This window comes from Bos indicus x Bos taurus, chromosome 21, assembly GCF_003369695.1.
Source record: "Bos indicus x Bos taurus breed Angus x Brahman F1 hybrid chromosome 21, Bos_hybrid_MaternalHap_v2.0, whole genome shotgun sequence".
In the NCBI taxonomy this organism is placed as follows: Eukaryota; Metazoa; Chordata; class Mammalia; order Artiodactyla; family Bovidae; genus Bos; species Bos indicus x Bos taurus.
In genome coordinates, this window is record NC_040096.1 from 16,894,833 (window position 1) to 16,902,673 (window position 7,841).

At 43.3% G+C, this 7,841-nt stretch overlaps 1 non-coding gene across 1 annotated transcript; it reads left to right on the forward strand.

The window, feature by feature from the left end:
- Positions 1 to 6,262: 6,262 nt before the first annotated feature.
- TRNAG-CCC lies at positions 6,263 to 6,335 on the forward strand. The gene has a single exon. It is a non-coding gene; the product is annotated as a tRNA-Gly (tRNA).
- Positions 6,336 to 7,841: the final 1,506 nt, after the last annotated feature.

Here is a 7,841-nt window from a genome sequence, read left to right on the forward strand (position 1 = left end):
TGGCAGGCAAGCTCTTTAGCACCACCTGGGAAGCCCAGAAAAATGGTATAAATGATCTTATTTGCAAAACAGAAGTAGGGACACCAATGTAGAGAATAAAATGTATGGCTACCAAGGGGGAAAGGAGGGGTGGGATGAATTGGAAGACTGAGATGGACATATATACACTATTGATACCATGTATAAAATAGATAACTAATGAGAACCTACTGTATAGCACAGGGAACTGAACTCGGTGCTCTGTGGTGACCTAAATGGGAAGGAAATCAAAGAAAGAGGGGATGTATGTATACGTACAACTGATTCACTTTGCTGTACGGCAGAAAGTAGCACAACATTGTAAAGCAACTAGACTCCACTGAAAAGTAATTAAAAAATAAAATCAAGGTGTCAGCAGGGCTGTGTTCTCTATGTAGGACCATACAGGAGGATTCATCTTTGCCCCTTCAGTTTCTGGTGGCTCCGGGCAATCTTGGGGCTTTTGGGGTTTGGGATGTATAATTCTGATCTCTCCCTTCACGGTCACATGGCTTTCTGTTCTGTGTCCCCTCTCTCTCTTTTAATGAGGACACTGGTTCTTGGAGTAGGGCCCATCCTAATCCAGCATGACTCATCCAAACTAATTATATCTGCAAAAACCCTGTTTCCCAATCAGGTCACATTCCGAGGTTCTGGGAGGGTATAAATTTGGGGAACACTGTTCAACCCACTAAAGGAGATTTAGGTATAGCAGGAAAAGACTTCTTGGCACTAAAAAAAGTAGAGTTTGCCAATGAAGAAATTGAAAAGATAAACTGAATGAGAAGATTAGTGGTCTGGGAGACGGAGAGGAAGAAATAACTTGAACAGAGTGAAAATGCAAAGAGAAGGCATTCTCACGGGACAAGATACAAGCCTTGGAGAATGGACTCAGGACAGTATTAGTTCCACAATGTGAAAGAGTAACAGAAGGAGGATTTAGCATAGTCAGTGAAGCGGAAGTAAGTGTTTTTCTGGAATTCCCTTGCCTTTTTTTTTTGGATCCAATGGATATTGGCAATTTGATCTCTGGTTCCTCTGCCTTTTCTAAATCCAGCTTGAACATCTGGAAGTTCTTGGTTCATGTACTGTTGAAGCCTAACTTGAAGGATTTTGAGCATTAACTTGCTAGAATGTGATATGAATGCTAATTTATGGTAGTTTGAACATTCTTTGGCATTGCCTTCCTTTGGGATTGGGATGAAAACTAACCTTTTCCAGTCGTGTGGCCACTGCCAAGTTTTCCAAATTTACTGGCATATTGAGTGCAGCACTTCAACAGCATCATCTTTTAGGATTTTGCATAACAACAAACTGTGGAAAATTCTTAAAGAGATGAGAATATCAGACCACCTTACCTGCCTCCTGAGAAACATGTATGCAGGTCAAGAAGCAGCAATTAGAACTGGACATGGAACAACAGACTAGTTCAAAATTGGGAAAGAAGTACATCAAGGCTGTGTATTGTCACCCTGCTTATTTAGCTTTATATGCAGAGTAAATCACGTGAAATGCTGGACTGGGTGAAGCACAATCTGGGATCAAGTTTGCTGGGAGAAATATCAACAACCTCAGATATGCAGATGATATTGCTTTAATGGCAAAAAGCAAAGAGGAATTAAAGAGCCTCTTGATGAAGGTGAAAGAGGAGAGTGAAAAAGCTGGCTTAGAACTCAACATTCAAAAAACTAAGATCATGGCATCCAGTTCCATCACTTCAAGGCAAATAGATGGGGCAAAAGTGGAAACAGTGACAGATTTTATTTTCCTGGGCTCCAAAATCACTGTGGATGGTGACTGCAGCCACAAAGAAAAGCTATGACAAGCCTAGACAGTATACTAAAAAGCAGAGACATTACTTTGCCAACAAAAGTCCGTATAGTCAAAGTGAAAGTGAAAGTGAAGTAGCTCAGTCTCAGTGTCCGACTCTTTGTGACCCCATGGACTGTAGCCTACCAGGCTCCTCAGTCTATGGAATTTTCCAGGCAAGAGTACTGGAGTGGGTTGCCATTTCCTTCTCCAGGGGATCTTCCCAACCCAGGGATCAAACCCGGGTCTCCCGCACTGCAGACAGATACTTTACCATCTGAGCCACAGGGAAGCCCATAGTCAAAGCTATGGTTTTTCCAGTTGTCATGTGTGGATGTGAGAGTTGGACCACAAAGAAGACTGAGCGGTGAAGAATTGATGTTTTTGAACTGTGGTGCTGGAGAAGACTCTTGAGAGTCTCTTGGACTGCAAGGAGGTCCAACCAGTCAATCCTAAAGGAAATCAACCCTGAATATGCATAGGAAGGACTGATGCTGAAGCTGAAGCTCCAGTACTTTGGCCACCTGATGCAAAAAGCCGACTCATTGGAAAAGACTCTGATGCTGGGAAGGATTGAGGGCAGGAGAAGTGGGGTGACAGAGGATGAGCTGGTTGGATGGCGTCACTGACTCAATGGACATGAATTTGAGCAAACTCTGGGAGACGGTAGAGGACAGAGGAGACTGGAGTGCTGCAGTCCATAGGGTCACAAAGAACCAGACACGACTTAGCAACTGAACAACAACAGGAGGAGGAGAATGTTAAAGAGAACAAATGGTGCAAAAACAAACTACTACTTCCATGGATGGATCTAGAGTCTGTCGACAGAGGAGAAATATCATATGATATCCTTTGTGTTGGAATCTAGAAGGAAATGATATAAAGGAACTTATTTAAATACGGAAGCAGACGCACAGACTTAGAGAAGGAACTTATGCCTATCAGGAGGGAAGGGTGAGGGGAAGGATAGTTAGGAAATTTGGGATGGACATGTGAAAGTGAAAGTGAAGTCGCTCAGTCGTGTCCGACTCTTTTCAACCCCATGGACTGTAACCTATCAGGCTCCTCTGTCCATGGGATTTTCCAGGCAAGAGTGCTGGAGTGGATTGCCATTTCCTTCTCCAGGGGATCTTCCCGACCCAGGAATTGAACCCGGGTCTCCCGCATTGCAGGCAGACGCTTTACCGTCTGAGCCACCAGGGAAGCACACTGCTATATTTAAAATGGATAACCAACAGGACCTACTGTATAGCACATGGAACTCTGGTTAATGTGATGGTGGCAGCCTGGATGGGAGGGGAGTTTTGGGGAAAATTGATACATGTATATGCATGGCTGAGTCTCTTTGCTGTCCACCTGAAACGATCACAATGTTTTTAACTGGTTATACTCCAATATAAGACAAAAAGTTAGAAAGAGAATAAATAATACAAAAATAAAGCACTGCTTACATGGATGGAAGAAAAAGAAATGAAAACATGAAACAAAAGCATGGGCAGCTCGTCAGACTGAAAAGAAACAAAAACACATCTTAAGTGAAAGCAAATTCTTTGACTCTTCAAATCGAGAGGTTTCACTGAACTCCAAACAAGATTGTGGAACTGAAACAGACTTATGCATAATCTAGGGAATTTCCTGGTAAAGATAAATTCCACGGATAAAGATAAATTCCAAGGATAAAGAAAAATTCCACAAGCTAATGGATCCAGGCATTCAGCCCAAAGACCATTTCTCAGATACTTTCTATTTTCTATTCCTGGAAATGGCAGTCCACTCCAGCACTCTTGCCTGGAAAATCCCATGGATGGAGGAGCCTGATAGGCTAAGTGTCGGATACGACTGAGCGACTTCACTATTGATTATTTTAAGCCATTGGTTGTTAACTTTCCATGTTTCCTTGACAAGCTTGCAAGTTCTCAATGGTAAAGATGGTGTTTTATTCCTATTTCTGTCTTAACACCTGGCCATCCTAGAAAATCAATGCTCAAGAAAGAACTAGAATGTCCTAAAATTCTACTGACAATAGTCCATGAGGTCCATAGGCAACATTCAGAACCACAGAAGTGGCTAGTGGTCTTGTGCTTTTGTAGTGGCCCAAAGGGGGTCTCGGGGCTTCCCTGGAGGCTCAGTGCTAAAGAATCTGCCTGCCAATGCAGGAGACGCAGGTTCAATCCATTTGTTGGGAAGATCTCCTGGAGGAGGGCATGGCAACCTACTCCAGTACTTTTGCCTGGGAAATCCCATGGACAGAGGAGCCTGGTGGGCTGCAGTCCATGGGGTCACAAAGAGTCAGACATGACTAAAGCAACTTAGCACACACATAAATAAATCAAAGTTGTAGTGCAGTTATAGATACACAGCAAGGACTCAACAAATGGTATCCATTTATTAATAGTATTTGTTTCTTCTCCTCCTCTCCTCCCTCTTCCTCCTCCCCACCCCTCCCACCCAGCCCACTTCTTAGTGACAAAGCTGTTTCTATAGCTCATCCCGTGGGCTAGGATGCCTCCTTATCCTTCATTCAGGTTGGGGCTGACTCAGGCCTGCATTTGAGGTTCAGGTCACATAGGAAGGATTTGGGGAAGGGTCAGCAGGGTCTCACAATGGCCCATTCCTCCGAAAGCACCCTAATTGAGCCTCACCACAGAGCAGAGAGAAGAGTTGGAATTGACACTTCATTTTTGGCTCTTCATTTTGAAATCATGACACTGATCATCATCTTCTCCAAAGTTTTTATTCCTTGAAGATCCTGGCAAACAATTTTCTCATCATCTCTCTCTTTTAAGAATATAAACTTCACAAGAGATGTGTGAAATTGCATGGTTTTTTTTTTTTCCCCATGCAGAATGTTAAAGATCTCAGGTACCAATTTTAGTTTTCTTCCTTTTTTTTTAAAATCCATGTATTTATTTAATGTGCTCACTCAGTAGTGTCTGACTTTTTGTGATCCAATGGACCATAGCCTGCCAGGCTCCTCTGCACATGGAATTTTTCAGGAAAGAACACTGGAGTGGGGTGCCATTTCCTACTCCAAAGGGGATCTTTCTGACCCTGAGATCAAACTGGCATCTCTTGCATCTCCTTTACTGGCAGGTGGCTTCTTTACCACTAGCACCACCTGGGGGAGCCCAATTCATTTAATAAATGCTGAATTTTTGCCCTGTGAAATACACTGTAGTTAGTTTTGTGAAGACCCCAAAATAAGTAAGGCATGATCTTGACTCTCAAGGTATTCACTGATTAATGGGGGGAGATGAGAAATACACAGAAAGAAAGTGATGATAGACCGATTGATGGATGATAGATAGGAGGCTTTGAAATGTACAAATATGTTGCTAAGGGATTCATGAGGCAAAAGCCATCCCCTGCAGCTAAAGATAATCAGGTAGCTGTGTCTGATATTAATACCTGCCATAGGCTTGTTGGGCTAGAGCTTTGGCAACTGTTGTTGCATTTATTATCCCTTTGTTTACCATAGTAGCCCAAGGAAATAGGTCCTAAAACTAAGGCTTAGTGAGCTTAAGAACTTGCCCCAAGCACATATCACTTGTACCGTACTGATGAATTCATGCCCAGGGTCATGTTCCTTCTCTTCCAAAATTCCTCCAATTGTGTCCCTACACACTCAAAATAGAATTGAGATGCCCCCACCCACCCCCTGTCTACAAGGTCCTACGTGGCCAGGCCCCTCTCAAGCCTCACCTGCCCTGTCTCTAGCTTGATATGCTCCAGCCACCCTCACTTCCTTCCAGTTTCTCAGGCTCTCTAAACTCATCTATTTCCTAAGCCTTTGTTGCTTGTCTTTCCTTGAAATGCATTTTCTTCTGAAGAGCAGGGGGTTGTCTCCTGGTAGGTCTCAGCTGACAGCCCCCTCTCAGAGAGGACTATCGGGACCACCTGAGCTTCCCAGTCATGCTCTGTTGTCTAGCTCGTGTTTTGTTTTCTTCCTAGCACCTAGTATCTGTGGATATCTTCTCCCACTATCTCCTGCGAGGAATCACTGCCCCATGAGGGCAGCACATGGTCTGTCTTGTACATCATACTTAGGACAGTCCCAGCTCATGGTCAGCTCTCAATAAATAGATGCCCGTTGAGTGGAAAAATAGTATTTAAGTCCAAGAGTTGGATGGGGAAGGCATTTAAGAGCAGAAAGAAGGGGTCAGGGGGATGGTAAGTAGGGACAGACACAGAGAGAATTTACAGGGAGGATCAAATCTGCTGAAATACAGCAGCAGAGCTTGAAAAGTGCCTTTGAAACAGGGGGTCATCGCTATTACTCTCTAAGCCTCAGCTTCTAATGTCAGGTTCAAGAGTTTGAACTTGATTCACTAAAGAGCCACTTGGGCAAGGAAATTAAACCTCTAAGAATAGGTTTACAGGATTTAGGGATGGGGATAACTGCTACCAGTGTTTAAAAAATATGTTATGATGGGATTCCTTGGTTGTCTAGTGGCTAAGACTCTGTGCTCCCAACACAGGGGTCACAGGTTCGATCCCTGGTCAGGGAACTAGCACCCACATGCCACAACTAAGAGTTTGCCTGCCTTAGCTAAAGAGCCCGTGCGCCGCAACTAAGACCTGGCACAGCCAAGTAAATAAATATTCCAAAAATGCGGCATGAATCTTGATTGGAAGGACAGTTTTGCTTTTCTAAAAAGACATTTTCATGGATCCTGCACAATGGCCTTCTCCTGATGGAAAAAGCAGGGCAAAGAGGAGGCCAGACCTTATCTGGTTCCCACGAGACAGGCTATGTGTGGTGCAATGTTATGCTGCTTATGGTGCTCAGGCCAAAACCCAAGCACTGAAAGCCACACTCCAGGGAGGGCACCCAAGTTTGTCCTGGTCCTCCAAACCAGGGAGAGGGCATCTAGAGTTTAGTTAATAGGAGCTAAAGTCAAGATCTGCAGTGAAGAGGAGACCAGATTATTCCCGTGGGTCATGGGACAAGTGGAAAACTCTATGGACTGTGGAACATGTGCTGGTTATGCGAAAGAAAGGCCCACAATTCCCTGGGAGGGGAGCAGGCTTTCTTTCTTTTTTTATTATTTTATTATTATTAACTTTTTTTTAGCCACACTGCATGGCATGGAGAATCTTAGTTCCATGACCAGGGATTAAACCTGCATACCATGCATTAGAAGCACAGAGTCTTTTTTTTTTTTAATATAAATTTATTTTAATTGGAGGTTAATTACTTTACAATATTGTATTGGTTTTGCCAATATGAATTGGCAACATGAATCCGCCACAGGTATACACGTGTTCTCCATCCTGAACCCTCCTCCCTCCACCCTCCCCATACCATCCCTCTGGGTTGTCCCAGTGCACCAGCCCCAAGCAACCAGTATCGTGCATCGAACTTGGACTGGCGATTCGTTTCATATATGATATTATACATGTTTCAATGCCATTCTCCCAAATCATCGCACCCTCTTCCTCTCCCACAGAGTCCAAAAGACTGTTCTATACATCTGTGTCTCTTTTGCTGTCTCAGAAGCACAGAGTCTTAATCGCTGGACTCCCAGAGCAGTTCCTCTTTCTTTTTTTTTTTAAATTGCAATATGATTGGCTTACAATATGAGTTGGTTTCAGGTATACAGAATAGTGATTCAGTATTTTTGCAGGTTATACTCCATTGTAGGTTATTATAAGATAATGGATATAATTTCTCATGCTATACAGTAAATCCTGTTGCTTATCTATTTCATATATAGTAGTGTGTATCTGTTAACCCCATACCCCTAATTTGTCCCTCCCCACCTTCCTCTGCTCTTTGGTAACCCAAGCCTGTATTCTATATTTGTGGGTTTGTTGAATTAAGAAGATGTGGCATATGCAGACAATGGCGTACTAGTCATAAAAAAGAATGAAATACTGCCATTGCAGCAACATGGATAAACCTAGAAATGACTTGCTTATACCTGCAGTGGGCATTTCCTCCAGAAAGAGTCTATCCTCCTATCTTGATTTGTAAACAATTCTTCTGGACTGTGGCAGAAAGATGGCAGCCC